This window comes from Heterocephalus glaber, unplaced genomic scaffold, assembly GCF_053883595.1.
Source record: "Heterocephalus glaber isolate CG9 unplaced genomic scaffold, H.glaber_assembly_v1.0 deba00001097, whole genome shotgun sequence".
In the NCBI taxonomy this organism is placed as follows: domain Eukaryota; kingdom Metazoa; phylum Chordata; class Mammalia; order Rodentia; family Bathyergidae; genus Heterocephalus; species Heterocephalus glaber.
The window spans coordinates 4738791-4758854 of record NW_028258191.1 but is presented as its reverse complement, the minus strand read 5'-3'; the positions used below and the strand labels follow the sequence as shown (position 1 = coordinate 4758854).

Here is a 20064-nt window from a genome sequence, read left to right as displayed (position 1 = left end):
TTCCTTCCAGCTGTAAAATTCTATTCTTATTAAAATTTGAGGTAATAAGATATTAGCCATACTCCACATAAATATTTTTATTAATAACATAATTTTATGTTGCAAACTATTTTTTGGAGTATACAAAAATACAGTTTTATTCCTTTTTCGTAAGTGCTTGCTGCTTAATGCACCATATTTCTCTTCCAGGCTTATTTATTTTAAGGAAGAAAGTACTTTTCTTAATTACTCATCCTTCTCATTTCCTGCTACCTCTTTCCTGCTTCCCCTCTATGTCTCCCTACAAATGCACTTCCTAATCCCAACCCCAAATCCCAGCCCTACACTTTAGAAGTAACTCTGAATAAATTTATTAAAAAAAAAAAGTAACTCTGGCATAATACCAGAGGTATCCTGACAAATTCTGAGGCACTATTCTCTGCAATAGCAATAGACTTGATACTTAGCAGCTAAATTGTGAAAATATAACTCAGAGGAAGTAAATTCAAGTGTAATTGACTTCAATAGTATGATTTATAGCATAATACAGATTAAGGTGGAAATATTACTTCATATCACACACATCCCTACTTTCTACCTTTTCTTCCCCGTGTCTTCTGCCAAAAGTTAATCATAACCACAAATTAGTTTCATAGCTACACATATTCATCTTGATAACAGATAAATAGCTTCCATATACTTAGTATTTTTATTGATATTTTTAGTTTTCAAAATATTACTCCTTTTTATTAAATCCACATCACTGGGTAATATGTGACCAGAGACACTGCTGTCTGGCCCACACTGCTAACAGCTTACCCATCCAGTTTGTTACAGCCATCATCAATTCAGGTATACATTCTGATGCAGAGTTGCACATTGAGCAAAGAAATAGTAATTTGGCATCTTATTGATCAAAAAAAGCTCTGATGTTATTGTGATGTCAGAACCTGGAGCTGAGCCCCTCTTTGTCAGGACCTTTTCTTGACCCCAAGGAAAATAAATGGTATAGAATAATCCCCAAAACTGGAGGCTCTAAGGCTAATGTTACAAGAGTACCAAGAGGGACCAAGAAAGGCTTTAAATAGCTAAGGAAAAATTCAGAACTGAGCGAAATTTTATATAGCTTAAGAAAGTGTCAACTCAAGGTATCTGTGGATTCTCCAAATGATTTTCAGCCATACTTAAAAAAAAAAAAAAAAAAAGGTGTATCTGCCTTCAAGCTGTAGTAGAAATGTAGCCATTTGCTAGGACAATTGCTAGGCTGGTTGTTTTGGATGATTCTTCCTATCCTAGAACTTAGTGGCTGTATGTTCATGCTAGTATTTGGGGCATTTCACAAATCTGTAAGGATTAAGTCTTGGAAGAGAGCATAGGTTGATAGTGAGTGAACTTATCTGTGTTTCCTAGTGTTCTAGTATCAGACTTCTATTTTATCAACATTTTGAATTGAGAAGTTAAAAGCTGCTGTACTACAAGTAATACTTAGCTTTTTTTTTTTTTTTTTTTGGTACCTGGGAACGAACCCGGGTCCTTGTGCTTGCACAGCAGGCAGCGAAACCACTGAGCTAAATCCCAGGCCCACTTAGCTATTTTTAGCATACCTTCAGCTTCTAAGGCTATGTTTACTTTCTCAGAATTAGCACTATGATGATTGTGGATGCCTAATGATTTTACTAATACAATAAAGGATATGAATGCTCTGCTCTTAGGCTTTTGGAACCCTTGTCATTTTGTGTACATCAGTCTTCCAAAGGCCAGCCTCTGCATCTATGCTATATGATTGATTGCCTTTGAGCTGCGGGAAGCCACTGAAAACTTTTAAGCAGTAATTGGCAAGTTTCAGCATATAAATACCAGCTCCCCCCACCCCTACCCTTACACATGCACACATTCTTGCCCCTGGTTCACGCAGTTCTAAGGCTTATGTCTCACACCACTTGCCAAGTTTTTCCCTATGGGATTAAGCTTCAGTTGGTCACTGTGATACAGTGCTTAATACTATGCCCTGTATTGGCTGCCTGTATTTCTCTTAGCATCTTCCCTGTTCCCCACATGAATGGTCTACCCACTCCTTGCTTCAGGGCCTGCTTCTGGGGGAGCCTCCATTAAGACAACTGATACACCTTGTTTTATACTGTTCAGTTGTTTAAAAAAGTTGACATCTATAAGGATGATCTCTTTCAATTTTTTTGAAATCTAAAATATGATATAGACCCTTTTCTATATTTTGTGACCTAAACTGTTAAAATTATTAGTCATCAAATACCAATAAATATTAGCAAAGGTATGAGAGGGAAAAAGTCACCCTTTTGAAAAATTTTAAATATAATTTTAAAGTACTGCAGTCAATATAAATGATAAAGTATTAACAGTGAAAGCAAGAAAAATGCATTTTAGTGCCTCCCTTCTTCCTCTTCTATGTGTACAAATATATATAATAAAACGCTTACTGTTACCTATGCTCTAAACTAAAACAGACCTTGATACCCTTAAAGTGCTCAAATATATTTGTTTAAGGGCAGTTAAAATTCTAAAGAATTGAAAATAATAAAAATAGTAAAGAAATAAGATCTTAAGACACTAAAATCTAATATTCAGAGAACTTAATGTACCAAATAAACTAATAAAATGCTTAACAGCTACCTTGATACTAAAAGAAGATGTATTTTTAACATGCCAAAAACTGAATTTAAAAAAGCAACCTTTCAAACACTGAAATGGTCATAGAGCACTCAAAATCTTAGGGTCAAAAAACAAAAACACATAAGTCTAGTGGTAAGGAGGTAGGAATCAGGAGATGGCTGAGAGCTTTGCCTGCCTTGAATCACAACCCATTTGTGATTAAAGGTCCACAAGAGTAGTTATTTTTTCATGAACAAGTTACTGTTTCTAGTAAAGTGAAATAAAAGTAAATGTTATTCCTACTATATGCTGATAAACACTTTATGTAATTTTGTATAATCCACAAATATTCCTATTAGATAGCTAGTAATAATTCCCATTTCAAGGGAGGAAGTTGAAATTTCAAAAAGGTCTGGTGGTAGACCCAGATGGTGGAGTTAATATAATATACCCTGTCTGACCCCAAGCTCAAATCTTCTGCTACTAGGCATGTTTTACTGATAAGAGACAGGTTTGAAAACTGTACATAACTGGGATGGCACAAGCATTAACCAAAGTGAGTATCAGAATTGTGGAAGATCTTTGCTATATCACATGTTAACCTCCCTAGAAAATGTGAAGGAGTCTTGGTGAGGGAGGATTCTCTACAAGAGACCTATTAAGAGCTTAAAGGAGCAACCATTTTTCAGGCAGAATGATAATTACTAATGTTATGAGTATATGAATAACTATATATTAATTATAAAACCTTTTTAGCATTAGGCACAACTAAAAATTTCATCCTTGTGATTTCTGCTAAACTATTATAGAAGTATGTGGTTCTGTGTCAATTACATCCATTGATTAATCACCAGTTAACAGGATTTTTTCACTCACTGTTCCAAAACTAGGAATTTGCATTAATTTAAAAGAATAAGCTGATATTACTCTAATAGGACATCAGTTATTTGCTTGTTTGCCAAATTTGAATTTGCTCTTATTTGCAACTTTCCCCTTTTTACATACATATTCTCGATCTACATCCAGAAGGAACCAAAAACAATGATTTTTACCTCATAATCTATGTATATTAAATTTGCTAGAAAGTCTAATCTCATGATAATTTGAAAACAAGTGAAATTGCTCATAGAATTTATTCATTTTCTTTTATATGGTAGAAAAATCATTTGAATTACAGATTTTGTGCAGTGAATATAGTGTTTCTTCATTTATATTGCAGTATATCATACACTTAAATGAACTGAATATATTAGTTCTAATACTTTTTAGTTTCAACCATATAGAGGTACCAGTATTGACCTTTTTTGTAATAAAAAGGACAGTCTCACCTGGCTCAACACAGTATATGGGCATGTACTGTCAAAATGTTCATTGCTTTGGGGTAATTTGTCTTTATTATTTTCTCCATGTATGAACTGAATATTTCATTTTATTTTTGCTTTACTTGCTAATGATTAGGTGTTCTCTGTTGCAACTCACCAATAATTATATTTAAACATTTTACATTAAATTTTTACTGAAAATTAACCCACCATACTGTTTCATTTCTACATATTGTCAAGTTAAAATTCTATGACATATACATATATATTTATTAAAAAATTATAGATATAAATGTTTTATTAAAGTATCTATATCAGTAGCACTATCTACCGCTGTATCCCTCATGCTAAGAAATCACTGGAAAATCATAGCTTTATAGATAGCAACAACACAAACATTTAATATTTGGCATTTGAAACTATTTGTGAGAGATGTTATTAAGACTTAGTGGACTCAAATGGCTGATAATGTTTTGATTTAAACAGTCACATAATTTTCTGCATTGTCATTTCAGTTTTTTATAAGCACAAATTATAAGTGTCTAGAAATACTTTATTTGTATAGCTTTTGTCACATGTGAAATCTAAAATTATATTCCTTTGTTACATCTCAAAAATATTGATTTTGATAAACAAAAGTGATTCAGAAGCTGTTTACGGCTACACCTGCTTTTATGTTCAGATTTCATTTTTTGATTTCTCAATTATCTATCAACAAGTCAAAAATGACTCCATCTTTGTTTACTCTTTTAGGTAATTTGTGTGATCCAGACATCTTTTTTTGTTTACAAAGATTTTATTCTTGCATCAATGTGCTATTTTCCCTATATAAACTCTTCATTATTTGGCAAGTTGGCATAGTATTGAGCTGTTCTTGGTAGAATCGGGAAATATTGCTCTCTTTTGGTAAAGCATAGCTGTTTTCAGAAATGATCAAATCAAGCATTACTGCTGGCTCATAGAATTTCTCACATTACAGTATTTCTTCTTCTCTTATAAATGTCTGCACCAAAATTATGCACCAAGTCAGAGGCCGGTGGTTTCCCTAAGCACTGGCTGCTTTGATGTTCTAGTCACTTTAACCTGCCTCCTTTTCCAGCATCACTAAAAATGATCTGATGCTCTATTCTCATGTGTATTTGCATTTTCTCTATTTTACTTTTTCAGTATACTCATATGTTATAAGTTATCCATCTGAGTTCTAAAACTTCATACTGCTATTATTTTGTGCCTATTAGAAATTATGATATATATCTTTAAAAAAAGAAATTGTGGTATATTTTCTTTGTATTATATAGTAAATTTCTCCCTCCCTTACTTGCTCACTGTCTGTCTCTCTGTCTGTCAATATAACTTTCTCTTATAATTTCTCAATATTTCTCCAAATCAGCTACTTATTTTGTCAGTTAGGCTGTCTTAAAGCTCCTGTCTTAAGGATTTTTCTTAATAAAATGTTTCATTTTGGACATTTGCTTTTGTGTTTTGATAATTTCAAGATTTGCTTGGGCTGAAACATGTATTATATAAAAAGATTATGCATTACATTATTAATGTCATAAATACTGGAAAGAAGTGATTAACATAGAAAAAATTTAAAGTCTTATAGCATATAGTTGATTAAAATTATATTTATTTTAAAATCTCTGATAAGTTAATTCAAATATATGTTCCCTAGTTAGTTTTTTCTAAAATTAGGCTTAATTGACTAGTACTAATTAATGAATTAACCTTGCATTTCTTAATTCTTTTAACATCATGATTTTTGTTGTTATATAGGGAACATTTTCTAAAAACTCTTTTTCTGAGTTCTGATTCAGCATGTGCCACTATAATTTCTACAATACCCTTGTAATGTATTCATTTCCATTCATTGGAATCACTTTGACATACCACCATTTAAATAAAGCATTGTGGTTTATATTTGTATCTAAATTTTTCTTTAGCCATTGAAACATATTTATGATAACTTAAAAAAATTTCTCTTTAGATTAGGTTTAGATTTAGGTTTTGATTTGGGGTAATAGTTTTTTTATGTCCAGTGCCCAAAATATGGCACTATCAAAATACTTGAAATACAGTGAACTTTTTTTTATTTTTTTTTTTGCAGTACTGGGAATCGAACTCAGGATTTTGTGTTTGCCAGGCAGACACAATGCCACTGAGCTAAATCCCTGGCCCCTACTTTTTTTAGGACCTTCTAAATTTTGCTCATAAAAACAATCTCCCTTCTCCTATATCTCCGTCTCTAATTCTTTCTCACTCAAGGTCTCAAGGTCATAGACCTATGTTCTGTTTTATCTCCACCAGAATATCTTCTTTTATTGAGTTAAATCCCAATTCTTTTACAATTTTTAATTTGGTACTTTTTATTTGACTTGTTTTAGTTTTATTGTGTTGACTCAGCAAGTTAATATTTCCTTGCTTTTACTTGAGTCAATTGTAGGCACATGGATGCACCTTGAAACCATAATGTTAAGTGGAATAAATCAGACATACAAGCTTTTGTATTGCATGTTGTCCCTTATATGAGAAATTCAAAATATAAATAAAGAGTAAAATATAAGATAGACAGTGGGATTTAGTGAGACAGATCTTTAGCATATGGGTAGAGAACCAAGAGGTGGAGGGAAGAGGGTAGGGAGGGAAAGGAGAGTTGTAAAAAGAAATTTTGATATGTTGTGTACATGTACTAAGTCCCTATAAGGAATGTGATCATTAAGTACTGCAAACATATACAAAAAGTATATACTGAAAGAGTCCAAGAGATGGATGGAGCAGAAGGGGAAGGGGATAAGGAAAAAATTAAGGTATGTCAGGCCGGGGATTTAGCTCAGTGGCACTGCGCCTGCCTCGCAAGCGCAAGGTCCTGAGTTCAATCCTCGTCCCATTACCAAAAAAAAAAAAAAAAAAAAGATATGTCATGTGCATGTACCAACTACCCATGATGAGTGGAATCATTATGTGTGCCACAAACGTATGCCAACAAAAAATTTTCAAAACTTGAAATAGGATAAAATAAATATTTTTTACTTTTAACTTTGCATTTAAATGATAGGTAATAGATTGCTGACTGGTACACTGAATGTCTATACTTTGTTGTATTGCTTTAGAATTTTTAAATATTCATGATATCCTATTAAAAGCTTATTATTTCTTTTTTGACTCTCATATAACTTTGGTGTTTAATGAGTGAATGCTTTTGTCAAAACATTCTTCTCTTCATGGCTCATATAATTTCTATTGATTACTAATCATACATTCATGAGATAATGGAATTGGAAAGAACCTTCAAGGTTACCATGATTCATGGAATTTTTCTCTGATGCTCCTTCCCCTCTCCAATAATCATATCTATAATTTTAGCATAATCCTGAATGGTAAAGTCAGCAGTAGTTATCACTGTTATTTTCTTATAATCCCTTTTCCTTTCTCCATAGAAATTTTCAGCACTGGAAAAATACTTAATTTCTAGTATTCTGAAAATGTAAACAAGTCCCATTTGTAATCACAATGAGGAAAAGCAGGATATGATGTTTGATTAAAGAAAATGGAAGTGATGGCTATGATAGTCATTTTTTAAATAATCCATGAGTAAGAGACAGGCTACTTTTTTTGGAAGCAAAACATTAGTGTATTTGAGATATACACAGTGATCGCTTTCATCACAGGAATTTGTACCTGTGCATATCGTGCTGCTTCTTTTTCCCCCATTCCACTTCCCTCCCTTCAAGGCCTCTTCCTCTCCTAATTTGCAGAGCTTTGTTTCCATTATTTCCTTCTAGTCTCTTTTTTTTCTTGTCCCTTCTTTCCTTTCCCCCTCCTCCTTCCCTTGTTCCCTTTCTCATTAGAACATTTTCTTCCCGTTTTCCAATATCTATTACACAGTTCGGTCTTTATTTGCACTTTGGGTTTGTCACACCAGAGAAACAATGTAGCATTTAAACATGTGTGTCCAATTCATCTCGCTTAAAATTAGGTCTCAAGGTGGATCCCTTTACCTAGAAATGCCTCAGGCTTGTTCTTCTTTATCTCTGAATAGTACTCTATGGTATTAAAAAATTAGATCTCCCTTGCCCATTCATTGGTTGATGGGCATTTTTGCTTCTTCAAGACTTAGATATTACAAAGTAATAGCTGTAAATAAACGGGTGTGTGTATATCACTGTGGTATGATACTTTTGATTCCTTTGGGAAGGTATCAAGAAGCAGAATAGCTGGGCCAAATGGAACCTTTAGTTTAAGTTTTTTTGAAGAGTTCCTACAGGATTTTTACAATTGTTGCACCACCCCACACTGCCACCAACAGTGGAGAGGGTTCCTTTTTCTCCATAGCTGATCCAGCATTTGTTATTGGTGGATTTCTTGAAAATAGCCATTCTTTCTGGAGTGTCATGGAATCTCAGCATTGTTTTAATTTGCATCTCTCAAATGACCAGTGATGCTGAACATTTTTTCATCTATTTATTTGCCATTTCTACTTCATCTGAGAAATGCCTGATCATTTCAGATGCCCATTTTTGGATTGGGAATTTTAATTTGGGGGGGGTTAGTACTTTATATATTCTAGATATCAGTCTTTTGTCTGAGGAACAGCTGGCAAAAGTTTTTCTCACACTGTAGGTTTTGTCTTCGCTCTCTTGGCAGTTTCTTTTGTTATGCACAAGCTTTTTAATAAGGTGAGATGAGATCTCAGTTGTTGAATCTTTGTAGTATTCCCTATATGATCAGGGTTTTGTTCATAAAGTCTTTACCTACGACTGTGTCTTCAAGAGTTTTACCTATTCTGTGTTCCAGAAGATTAAGTGTTTCTGTTTTTTATTTAAATCTGATCCATTTCAATTTTAGTTCAGTGCATGGTGGAAGATACAGGTCTAGGGTCAGTCTTTGGCAACCAATTTTCCCAGCGACGTTTATTAAAGAGTGTGTCTTGCTTCCAGTGATGGTGTTTGGTTCCTTTGTCAAAGATAAGGTAGCTGAGGGCCGGGAATTTAGCTCAGTGGTTTCGCTGCCTGCTGCTCAAGCGCAATGACCCAAGTTCGGATCCCCGGTACCAAAAAAAAAAAAAGATAAGGTAGCTGAATGTGCTTATGGATTAGAAGCCTCTAAGGTGCCTTTCAGTTCTAACATGCTATGCCTGTAAATCACTGACAGTCATTCCTTTTTTTATATTTATTCATTTAGCGATTTTGAGAAATTTTTATGTGCTCATGGTGGATATGAAAAACAGAATACACTTAAGTTTGATAACTCTGCACTGTCAAGCTGTATTAAATCAAGCTAGTTAACATATGCATTTCCTCACATACTGATCTTTTTTCTGGTAAAAACATTTGAAATCTACCCTTACTAAATATCAATTATACAAGACATTGTTATAAACACCATATTCTGCAATAAATATCCTAAATATCTTTTTTAATTAATTTTATTGGTGTACTTTTGATATACATAATGATCACATTTATCTTAGGAAATTTGTTTCTCTACATCATATATCTTGATGCTTCCTTTTCCCCCATTGCACTCCCCTCCCTTCAACCCTTCTTCCCCTCCTTATTTTTAAAAACTTTGATTACATTTTTTCCTTTTATTCTTTTATTTCCCTTTTCTGTTCATCCCCTTTCCTCTTCCCCTTCCCTTGTTCCCCTTTCCATTTAAACAGTTTCTTCATATTTCCCAATATCATCAATTTTGGTCATCAATTTTACACTTTTGGTTTCTCACACACGAGAAACAATGTGCTATTTTAAACATATGTGTCCTATTTCACTTAAAACTGTGATCTTAAGGTGCATCCATTTACCTAAAAATGTCTCAAATTTATCCTTCTTTATGGGAGAGTAGTACTCTATTGTATATAAAACTACATTTTCTTTATCCTTTCATCTGTTGATAGGCATCTAGGCTGTTTCCAAGATTTAGCTTTTATAAATTGTGCTAATATATCACTGTGCTATGATGTTTTTGACTCAGGAAGATACCAAGAAGAGGAATAGCAGGGTCAAATGGAACCTCTAGTTTTAGTTTCTTGAGGAATCTCCATACTTTCCACAGTGGTTGTACCAAGTTACACTCCCATCAACAGTGACAAAGGGTTCCTTTTTCCCCACAGCTTTGCCTTACCAGAATTTGTTATTGGTTGATTTCTTCATGATAGCCATCCTTCCTGGAATGAGATGGAACCTCAATGTTGTTTTAATTGGTATTTCTTGAATAACCAGTGATGTTGAACATTTTTTTCATATATTTATGTGCCATTTCTACTTCTTCATCTATTCATTTCAGGTGCCCATTTTTGGACTGGGTCTTCTAACTTGGGGGTCTGATATTTTTTCTTTATATATTATAGATATTAGTCCTTTGAGAAACAGCTGGCAAAAATTTTTTTTCCCACACTGTGGGTGGTCTCTTCACTGTTTTGGTGTTTCTTTTGCTGTGCAGAAGGTTTTTAATAAGATCCCAGTTGTTGATTCTTTGTGATATTTCTTGTGGGATCGGAGTTTTCTTCATAGAGTCTTTGCCTACACAAATGACTTCAAGAGTTCTACCTATTTTGTCTTCTGGCAGATTTGTGTTTCTGATTTAATATTCAGATCTTTGATCCATTTTGATTTTAGTTTAGTACATGATGAAAGATATGGATCTCATTTTAATCTTTAACATGTGGAAAGCTAATTTTCTAGCACCTTATTAAAGATGATATCTTTCTTCTGGCAGAGTTGTTTGCCTCGTTGAGACAGGCTGCTTCTATGGGAAACTAAATCTGGGATGTCAAATTGCACTTCATTGGTACCAGTGAGGTAGGATATGCGAAACTTAGAACATTGAAGAAAACAGCATAACATAATCCTGGTTATATACTTCTAAGGGTACCAGTATTTGGATTGAAGCAGACAGTGAGCCCCCAGATAGGTGATTGATAGATGGATGGATGGATGGATAGATGGATGGATACAAGGATGGATGGATGGCAGAAAGGATAGAACATTATTTCCTGAAATAAAATAGCTTTATAAGTATTTCTATGACACTGGCACCGAGGAACTTCTTAAAAGATTCTAGTGAGCATGAAAGAATAAGTAGAAATGATTACTAAAGATGTATAAATTGTCACTGATCCTATATTTACTTAGCGCTTTTTTGAAATTTTTGTTTAAGTGATTATAAACTTATTAACATTGACTTTAATGTTCATGTGATCTCAGTATCCCAATCCTTTTCTTTCCTTAGCAATTACGTCCATTTTCTCAATGTTTAGTTCTCAATTCGTAATGATTTTCAAGCACCTTATTTTTGAGATCAGGAAAAGGCTATGTAGAATTAAAGGAACAAATGAGCTACTAGCCCATTCACTGGTCTTTCTTTGTAGCCCAGGCTGGCCTTGAACATGGGGCAATCCTGCCTCTACCTCTTGAGTGCTAGGATTAGTGGCATGGGTTTATGCCTGGGCTTGGTAGAATGTTAATATGCATGTTCTTGCTTCTATATTTGACAAAGCATTTTACTTTCTCTCTGAAAAACCTCAGAGTTGTGTTTCATATGATTATACACAAAAATCAATAGTATTCCCTAGATTATGGATAGAATAAAGGTGGACTATAGGAGCAAATTGTTTATTCCAGCTGAAGAGCTACTATGTCCAGATTTGATAACCATTTTAGAAAATTCTGGTGCGAAGAGAAAAAATATATTGCATATTTGTTTTCTCTAATGAAAATATTTTATTTACTGTTACTTTGAACACCCTGATGTTACCAACTCTCACAGAGCTTTAATTTCTTTGTACTTTAAATATAGCATCTTACTGCAGCCAGACCATCTAGACAAGTTGAAGAGGACTAACAGCAAGGCTTATTTGGTAGACAGGATTTAGAATAATCTTTAAGTCTTTGTTTTTAAAGTGATTTGAGCATACTCAGTGAGGGACTCTTCTGCTCCTTGGCACAAAAATATAATAGTTGTATTTTTGCCATTAAAAGTAACTTAAGAGTCCATTGAAAGAGTGATTTGAAATAAACGTACTAATGGTCTTAACTGGTAGTAAGCAATGATTTGAATTATGCTCAAGTTAAACTTATTCTGTTATAAAAAGTTAAGAAAACACCTTCATGGATTCCATAATTAGAGTTCTTGTTATGCTGAAGAAATTCAGGCTCTTTTTAAAAAGCAAACATAAGCTAAAGTATTTTTAATTCTTTGATTTTTGTTGAAATAAAAGACTATGAGATTTTAGTTTTTATTATTTATTGCTATGATCTGTTTCCATTCAACCATATATGAAATATGTGAATTACAATTTTTTAAGTCACTTATCAGATCAGAATAAATGGAATTTTGAGGGCTCTAAAAGTTGCGTACATACTAAGCTGTGAAAACAATCACCTATGAAAGTTTGTTTAAATGCAGTCTGGTAACTCAGGGAAATTAGAAAACATGATTTCTTCCTTTACATTTTACCACATTTTAAAATTGAGAGTACAGTAATGTATTTTAGGAAGGCATAATTTTTGTAAGATAATTGAAAATATGCTAAAACCACAAATGTATATCTATTAAACCAAACAATGGATCATATGATTAGGCATATAGAACATTATATTCAGAAGCAAGACTAAGGTTTTAAAATAAACCATTTCTATTACAGAATTATTATTTAAATTGCACAGAGACTAGAATATGGGTATTGCTAAATGGAACCTACAAGTCAGTTTTTTTGTGAGGAAGAAGAGAAGTTGGTATTTCCTTTGCAGATGGGAAACCTGAAAAATGGTGTAAGAGGATGGGGGGTATAAAACAGAAATTGAGGCAAAAACATTTTAGTGAGGCTTCCAGAGCAGTTGGAAAATAATTTTACTGTGTGGGGCCTTCATGAAATACCATACCTAATTGTTGACTGCTTGACTTGAAATGCAGTTCTTACAGTAATTAACTATGGAACGGAACACAAATCATGTTAATCTCTCTGATCCTCAGCTTTCTTAAAATGTAAGTGGTAACACTTTTTAGGATCTTTAGGAAGATTAAATTAGCAATACTATTTAGAATTTAGAACTCAATACTTGTTAGCTAGTATTTCTGAATTGAAAAGCAAGTAGATTTACCAGTTATGACAAGCATTGGTAATACTTGAAAATGTTATTCAGAAACTGTATTTTTAATCATTAAAGAGTAATATGATCTCTTGAATTATTTTGATATATAGCATTGTGTGTGATTTTTCAGTCATTGGTTCATATTAAAATAGGCATGGAGGGGTTGGGGATTTAGCTCAGTGGTTTCGCCGCCTGCTGTGCAAGCGCAAGGACACAAGTTCGATCCCTGGTACCAAAAAAAAAAAAATCACTTATTAAAAAATAATAATAATAAAAAATAAAATAAAATAAAATAGGCATGGAAAAAACATTAATCATAAACAATAGATTGACTTTTACCGAAAATCTGAGCTCATTTGCAGTGCATTTGTGTATAAAGAAAACTTTATTAGTAGCACTTCCAAACTAAGCAAGGATGATAAAACCTAAAGAATAGTTATCTTTTAGATCTAGTAGTTACTGAGGTCTCTATCACTGTTATGTATATAGCAAAATCATTGATACTACCTGTGTTTGTTACAGTTTTCTTTTTCAGAAGGAATCTTCACAGTTATGTGTATATGAATACATTATTTTTGTTGCAAACTATTTCTGAATCTGTTTATAAGAATTTTCAAGAGTAAAATGTTAACAGCCTATCTGTCCTGAAGGGAAATAATTCAAGACTTTTTTAAAATTAAATTTTGATTTTGTATTTAAGCAGAGAAAATATTGCTATCAAAGAGTAACAACCACACTGAGTTAACTTTAAAAATTTTAAATTCTAACACATTGGTTATATATGAGGTTTTAATTAAAGTTTTTATTATAGAATATAAACTAATTTTTCTTTTTGTAACAAATATTTTATTGTTTGCCTGCCTACACAGTTTTCTTAGGAGAATACCAAAGTGTATGCAGTATATAATCCATAAACATTATCTTAGTTTATCTACACTGTTGTTGAATTCCTGTTGTGTTCAAAATTTAATCCTAAACCAGCAGGTTTGGGGATTATCCTTTCAGATTAAAAATATAGTTTTAGAAAAAACTCAAAAATTATTTTTTGTAAATGCTATGATGACAGTCTAGTAATAGGCAGTGTTCATAAAAGCTCAGAGCACTTCTTTAACAGGAATGGTAGAGCTGCTTTATAGTTGCCTAGGACGACTATAAAAACTAGCCAATCTGTGACTTTAACCTAGTTCTTCTGAATCAGAATCTGAGCATGGCTCTTGGGATTCTACATTTTAAAACATTCAGTCATTAAATGCATTATAGTTTGAGATTCCCTGCAACTACCCATTTCATCATGGTTGGATCCATATAATCTAAAATATATGTTTACTGAAGTATGTTTGTGTATATGTTTATATGTGTCATGAAATCTTTGAAGTTATTTTATATGTTTATTAGTCAGATTAGCAAATACATATTTCAGTATTTCTTTTTTTTTAGTAAACTTTTTTTCATTACCAGGAAACAAACTCAGGACCTTGTGCTTGCCAGGCAGGTGCGGCACCACTGAGTTAAATCCCTGGCCCCTAGTATTTCTTATAGACATCTGTAGACACTGTCTTTTGGAAGTTAATGTCTTATTATTAATATGTAGAAAGAGCCAAATAGTTGATGATAAATTGTTTCTCAAGTGGAAGAAAAGATACTGATCCTTAAAAATACCTAGGTCCTGGGTCTATTTCATGATAATAAAATCAGAATTATCTAAAGAACAACTAAGTCGTAATTTTTTAGAAAGTATCTAAAGTGTTTTTAAAGTACAGGTTGAACTAGGAAACAGGAATTGACACAAATGACCAAAGGAAAAATGATATTGTTCCTTTGAACAATGGAACAATGACATTGGAAGAGTGACATTGGCTAATCCAAAATAGCGTTTATGTTTGCCTTGAGAATCCATAATATTCAAAACCATATACTAAAATCATGGCACTCTAGCATCCAAATCCTGTTTCCCAAACTGCATTATCAGGGAATCAGAAGGCATTTTCTCATTTTCTTTTAAAAGGGCTACTCTAATAACTTTTCCTAAGTTGATGTAAAGTACTGATTCAGACTTTTTAAGTGATATGGGGGATAGAATTTCTACTTTTTTTAATGACAGTATAACATTGAACTTGTTGATTTCTGTGATTTTTTGGCTCTTTTGTCAATTCAAATGTAATCAAGAATATAATATGATAATACTGAACAAGAGAAATATTTTCTAGGATAAGGCTGTGTTCACATAGGACATCAGAATCAATGTTTTCAAAATTATTTATTAGAATTTTTCATAGAAAGTCAAATAACAGCACAATAAAAAATGCTCATCTTTATGAGGTAGATTTGAAACCTCAGTTCGGTAGAACTTTCTGATTCTGCCAAATGGACAATCTCAAAATTACCGCTTTTTATTTATACAAAGTGTGTTCTATAACAGTGGTGCCATAGCAGGCTTTTTTTAATTACTGAAAACTCTAAAAGATTCATTATCACTGTTCTATAATGTACACTTTCATAAGTCATAAGTTCAAGATTTTCTATTATAGTTAAATCAAAAAGTATGTATAAGCTTCAAATTCATATTTTCTGTGTTTCTCTTTTAGATGAACATTGGAAACGACAATTTCTACATGTGTGAAGGATATATTGAAGGCTTGTGGTTTACAGACAAGATCTTTAGAAATTAGACACTCAAGGTAAATTAAACTATAGCCTCATAAATAATTTTATTTCAATGATTAGGTTTGCCTTATTATAAATACACTTGCTATATTTGCTTACTTTTCAACACAGTTCCTAAGTGACCTCTTGAGCACATTCCTTGATAGTCAGACACAAACTTTTATACCTTAATACCATCTTGACAAGAGAATATTGTTCTTTTGTAACAGTTGATTAAAAAATGATACATTATTATAGAAGGGACTAAGCAATTAAGAAGAATGAGGAAGTAACGCCATTAAACTTCTAAGCACGACTTACTATAATATTACTTGAAAACATAATTCATATCATTTACTACACTGTTTCTTTTTTGCATGTTAAGACTTTACTCCACAAAACCTAGCATAGTTTTATATGCCTGTAGGATTATTACCTTTAAATACCAGACCTCATTATTTCATGACTTTTCAAGGGTTTCCCCTGACCTCACCTGTCCTTTCCCTTGTTCGTCCCTCCCTTGATTGCTTACATTCTTCTGTGAATATAAATTTCTAATTATATTTTGATAAATTACAAGTGAAGTTTGAGGATAAAAGGATGTTTGAAATAATACAGTTTGTCAAGTGGGGACAATGAAAGTCTACAGAGAATGTGGTCTGCTTGCCAGAGGATTCTTGCCAAGTAGGAATGGAGACCATAAAATCAAATCTTAGTTTTTTCCTAAAAGAAATCAAAACTTTTTACTTGGAAAGGATGAATTTTTCAATAGCAGCGTAAAATTTTGCCTGGGAAAAAAAATCTACTTTTGCTGCTGTGTGAACAAAGTAAAATAGTTTACAGCCTCTCGTAGAGTACTTTTATTTCCTTTGTTCTCATTTTCTTTATTCATTTAAATTAGAAGTATGTAGAATTTATTTTTCTCCTTTATGGTTAACAGCTTAGTGATTTCCTTAGGATTTTGTGATGAATATTACTGTTAGAAAGGATTTCTCTTAAAAGATAAATGATATTTAGTTCTAATTCATTTTCGTAGTTATATATGAAAAGTTGGTTGCTTGAAATAGGTATTTGTTTTCTGAAATATAAAGATTAGATAATTATTTTTATAGTTCCTTCATCACCACAGTCTAAATCATATCCTTCTGATAAAAAAAGTTTTTGTAACTGACCTTTTGCACAGAGAGATAATATAGTTCTCCGTTCATAGCACACTGTCATCATTCCTCCATGAAAAGCACTTATTTTAGTTGTTGATATATTTTCTACTCCCATTCTCCTCATTTTGACCCATAGGAAACCGCTCTTATATGATATTCTATAATAATATCTATTGATTATTCTTTTTTGTATTTTCACATAAGTATTATGCATATATGTATTTATTTTTTTATATGTCACCTAAATAAAAAGAAAGCCGAGTGTGATAGCACGTATCTGTAATCCTAGCACTTGGGAAGCTGAGGCAAGAGGGTAGTCGGGAGTTCAAGGACAGTTTAGACTACAGAGTGAATTCAAGGTTAGCCTGAACTATATAACGAGACCCTGTCTCAAAATCACAAAAAAAGGGGGAGAGGGATCATTTTATGAACTCTCATGTGCCTGTCTCTCATTTTCAACACTTACCATCTCATGGTTGAGTTTGTTTTAGCTATCTTTTATCTCACCTCTCCCCCATTAATAGACCTGAAATTTTTTTTTTCTATTGGCAATCACCCACTTTTTAAAAATTAATTTTATCACTACTCTTTTGATATGCATACTAATCACACTGAGCATAGGGAATTTGTACCTGTACATATCTTTTTTTTTTTATGAAATTCTTTGATTGGTCCATTGTAGGTATACAACACAATTACATTTCTCTTTGGGAATTGTACCTTGACATAATGCATCTTGGTTCTTATTTTTTCCCCATTCCTAGCCCTCCCTTCACCCCCTCCACCCTTCCCTATTTACAAAGACTTTATTTCCATTTTTTCCATTTCTCATCATTTTTCCCTTCCCTTTTTTCTTTTCCCCTGCCCCTCCCACTACCCCTACCCCACCTGTACATATCTTGAGTCTTCTTTTTCCTCATTCCCCTCCCCTCTTCAACCTTTCATGCCTTCTTTATTTACAAAATGTTTGTATTTTTTCCACCTATTCTGTTTTTTCCTTTTCAACTCTTTCCCTCCCACCTGCCCTTCCCTTGCTCCCCTTCCCATTTGAACATTTTCTTCCTACTTCCTAATATCTGTCATTTACTTTGGTCCTTCTTTATGCTTTCTCACTCCAGAGAAACAATGCAGTATTTAAACATGTTTGTCAGATTTACTTCACTTAAAAGTATGATCTCATGATGCATGCATTTACCAAAAAATATCAGAAGTTTATCCTTCTTGATGGCAGCATAGTGTGTGACATTGTATATGAAACCCACATTTTCTTTATCCATTCATCCCTGGATGGGCATCTAGGTTGGTTCCAAGATTTAGCTCTATTACACATTGTGCTGCTGTAACATGGGTGTGCATATATTGCTGTGGTATGATATTTTTACCTCTTTCAGGAAGATAACAAGAAGAATAGCTGGGTAAAAGGAAACTTCTAGTTTTACTTTTTTGAAGAATCTCCATAGTGATTTCTGTAGTGCTTGTACCAACTTACACTCCCAATGACAGTGGAGAAGTAGCTTTTTTCCCCACAGCCCTACCAACATTTGTTATTGGTGGCTTTCTTCATGATAGCCATTTTTTCTGGAGTGAGATGGAATCTCTGCGGTGTTTTAATTTGCATTTTTTGAATGACCAATGATGTTGAACATTTTTTCATATATTTATTTGCTGTTTCTGCTTCCTCATCTGAGAAGTGTCATTCATTTCAGATGCCCATTTTTGGACTAGGTCTTTAATTTGGGAGATCTGATATTTTTGAGTTCTTCATATATTTTAGATATTAGTCCTTTGTCTGAAAAATAGCTGTTAAAAAATGTTTTCCCAGTTTGTGGGTTGTCTCTTCACTCTGTTGATGGTTTCCTTTGCTTGGGCAGGGGATTTAGCTCAGTGGTTCTGCCACCTGCCCCATGATCGATCCCCGGTACCAAAAAAGAAAAACAAAAGACCTTTGCTGTGCATTAAATCTGTATGAAACCTTTTTAATAAGATGAGACTCCAGTTGATTCTTTGTACAACAAAGGGTTTTATACAGGGTTTTAATCATAAAGTCTTTGCCTACACCTATGACTTCAGTAGTTTCACCTGTCCTGTCTTCCAGTAGATTTAGTGTTTCTGTTTTAATATTTAGATATTTGATCCATTTTATTTCTTTTGAGTGCATGGTGCAAGATATGGGTCTATATTTAAGCGTCAACGCATGGAAAGCTAGTTTTCCGTGCACCATTTATTAAAAAGGCTATCTTTCTTCCAGTGAAGGTGATTGGCCTCAAAGGTAAGGTGGCTGAATTTGTTTGGAATTGTTTCTTTATCTACTAATCTGGTCCACTGATCTTCAAGTCTATTTTTCAGCCAGTTCCATGCTATTTTATCACCATTTCTTTGTAGTATACCTTCAAGTTGGGAATTTGATGCCTCCTGCCCTGCCTTTGTTGCCCAGGATTGCTTTTGCTATTCTAGGTCTCTTCTGGATCCAATTAAATTTTAAGAATGTTTTCTCTAGTTCTGTGAGATATACTATGAGTACTTTGATCAAGATTGCATTAAATTTGTATGAAAGTTTTGGAAGTATGACCATTTTGTCTACCTATACAAGAACAAGAGCCAGGCATTGTGATGCATGCCTATAATCCTAGCACTTGGGAGGCAGAGGCTAGAGGATCACTGTGAATTCAAGGATAGCATGAGCTACATAGTGAGTTCAAGGCCAGCCTGAACAACATAGCAAGACCCTGTCTCAAAACAAACAAAGTACAAGGGATATCTTTCCATTTTCTTTCTCCCCCTCCCCCTGCCCCAGTACCGAGGATTGAACTCAGGCCCTTATGCTTCGAAGGCAGGCACAGTGCCACTGAGCTAAATCCCTGGTCCTCCATTTTCTGATATCCTCTTTGATCTCTTTTTTCAGAGTACTGTAGTTTCAAATAAAAGGTGTGTTTTACTTACTTTGTTAGAGTGATTCCTAAGTATTTCTCTTTTTTTTTGATGCTGTTTTGAAAGGTATTATTTCCCTAATTGCTCTCTCAGTGAGTTTGTTATTTGTTCACAAAAATGCCATTGATTTTTCAGTGAATTTGTATCCTGCTGCGCTACTGAATTTAGTTATTAAATCTTGGAGTCTTTCGGTGGAGTTTTTAGGGTCTTCCATGTAAAGTATAATGCCATCTGCAAACAATGATAATTTAACTTCTTCCTTTCCTGTCCTTATTCCTTTTATTTCTTTCTCTTGTCTAATTCCTCTAGCTAATA

At 33.3% G+C, this 20064-nt stretch overlaps 1 protein-coding gene across 32 annotated transcripts in view; it reads left to right on the top strand.

Annotated features, from left to right (window-relative positions):
• Positions 1-20064, top strand: part of Mbd5 (methyl-CpG binding domain protein 5) — a 437449-nt gene that overhangs the window by 130756 nt on the left and 286629 nt on the right. For 30 of the 32 annotated variants that reach the window (XR_015450821.1, XR_015450822.1, XM_087210018.1 and 27 more), the window contains one exon: positions 15604-15696. The gene's annotated coding sequence lies outside the window, so the exon portion shown is untranslated. Of the gene's footprint in view, positions 1-10356; positions 10727-15603; positions 15697-20064 lie in introns of those variants that run through there. The other 2 variants (XM_087210029.1, XM_087210024.1) reach the window with 1 other exon arrangement.